The sequence below is a fragment of the Oreochromis niloticus genome, unplaced genomic scaffold (assembly GCF_001858045.2).
Source record: "Oreochromis niloticus isolate F11D_XX unplaced genomic scaffold, O_niloticus_UMD_NMBU tig00000235_pilon, whole genome shotgun sequence".
In the NCBI taxonomy this organism is placed as follows: Eukaryota; Metazoa; Chordata; class Actinopteri; order Cichliformes; family Cichlidae; genus Oreochromis; species Oreochromis niloticus.
The window spans coordinates 350,541-352,860 of NW_020327097.1; positions in this window are offsets into that span (position 1 = coordinate 350,541).

Consider the following 2,320-nt stretch of genomic DNA (forward strand, 5'->3'; position numbering starts at 1 on the left):
CATCTGGCCCGGCGGACATTTATATCTGGCCCGCGAGATCATTTTATATAGATTTATTATTATTGTTATGCATGGCCCGGCAATATGAGGCGGTAATAACACACAAACTACAGATCCCATAATGCAGCGCTGCAGCCTCCTTGCTGAACGCTAGGCTAACTGGGAACATTCCTGTGTCAATCAAGTCCAACGTGTGTTAGCTAGCACTAGTGATGGTGAGATGAAGCCTCATGATGAACTGAAGCTTTCCACCCAATTGGTCGACTCATGGTTCGAAGCATTGTGATGATTCATTTGCTCTACTGCGCCATCAAGTGGACAATTCAAGTGGCTCTGTGATTATAATGATGTGTAAACCTCTAAACTGAATAAATAAATTGTTTTCATGGTTATTTATCCCGAATATTGCCTCAGTATGAGTGATACAAAAGTGAAGGTGGAAACTATCAGGACAGAGTTTTGGTATGATTGTGTAACTGTTAGCCTCAGACAGTCAGTCAATAGAATAATTCAGATCATCGATCAGTATATTTGCATATTTTTATAACTATAAAAAGAAAGCTGACACTTTCGAGACTTTATCTAATGTGTAAGCATCACAGCAGATGCCTTTGTGTCAACATAGCTGAGGCTAAAACAGAAAAACGATTTTATAAAAATATTCAGCAGTAGATCAAATACGAAAGAAAACCATTAATCAACAAATGAACATTACCTGATGCTGCTGAATTGAAGCAGAGCAAATTACAGAGGTTTTATTAGAGACACACCTTAGCGTTTTGCAACTTTGCATAATGTTAAAAAGTTTAAATTTGTTTTGTAGCCTATTGAACGGCAGAAATTAGGTTTTCTTTTCAGAAGTATGTAAAAGGGAAAAAACAGCGGCTGACAGCGCTGTAAACAACGGTAGTCTTTTGCGTAACAAACAAGCGATTGTTTGTTACGCAAAAACTTAAGGAAGGAGGTACATACAAAAGGCTGCTTTTTGTTGATGGGAGCAGTGCAGAAGACGTAGCGTGACCTCAGGTTAAGCGGTATGTGCTGAATCATGACCGCCAGAAACTTAAAGTCGTCAATGTTGCAGACAAAATACAAACCATCCACATGAGAGAGGCTGACAAATATGTCAACAAGGTTGGATAGCGTTGCATCGGGCAGATGGTAAGCAAACATCTCTATCTGCTCTGCAGTTGGATGGAGTCCTGCAGTCTCTATAGGATCGACAGAGTGACTGAGTATTTCTTTGAGGACGGGGAGATCGTCTCTGTGCATGGTTGTAACTTCTCCCTCTTTAATAAAGTTGATTTTAGAGTGTTTATGGATAAATAGAGTTATTGTTGTATTATGTATTGATTACACCATAGAGTTTATGTTGCCAGTAAAGAGTAGTAGAGGTTTAAATATAATTATGTTCATCTTACCTACCTACTGAATGGAATAGTCCAGAGGAGAAATTGTTTGGTTTAGTGGACTATTTAAACAGAAGAATTCAGGTGTTTGAGAGGAAAGGTTCAGGTCAGTGTAGCTGTGTGCAGTTTGACCTTAATTTCTGTTGATTTAAGTTCAGTTATGTTTATTTGAACGGAGTTAATTTGGAGTTGAGTTTCTTATTTGTTTCTTTGTAAGTATTGTTTGGGTCACACAATGGTGAATAAATCACGTGCTACACTGGACAGCATCAGTCTCCTGCACTTCTTTGACCGCTTAAGTCAAGTCCTACCACAAGGCGCCACCATGCGGCAATGAACTGCATTACAACACGCCACTGCTGAGTAAGTGTATTTGTAATGTTTTATCATCGTAAGTTTAATCAATAAACAAGTTCAGGGCGCTGAGAGTTTAGTTTGGAGATAAGAGCTGTTTGAGCAGTGCAGCTCCCTCAGACAATACATATGCCAGTGAAAGTAAAAACCAGTTAACCTGGAAGACAGGACACTGCTGTTCCCGTGAAACCGAAAGTAAACAGTATAGCTGGTGTTACTCCCTCCACTGTGTTTTATCCACGGCTCCAAATATGAGATATAAATCCCCAAATATTAAGACAACAATGAGAAGTATTTGGATTTAACGGGTTGCTGTTTCTTGCAGGAGATTGAAGATGCTGCTGTTGCTCCTGCTCCTCACGAGCGGTAAGAAACTCTTACTATGTTATATACTATATGTAAACAATGTTTATCTTGCACTCAGACCGAAGTTTGATCATTATCGCACAGGTAGATACACGCAGTGTGTGAAATTACCGATGTAATGATGGCTTTAATGTAGGAGAGCGAGTCCTGTCTCATTCACGTATGGTGGGGGGGCATGTCCTGATTTAACA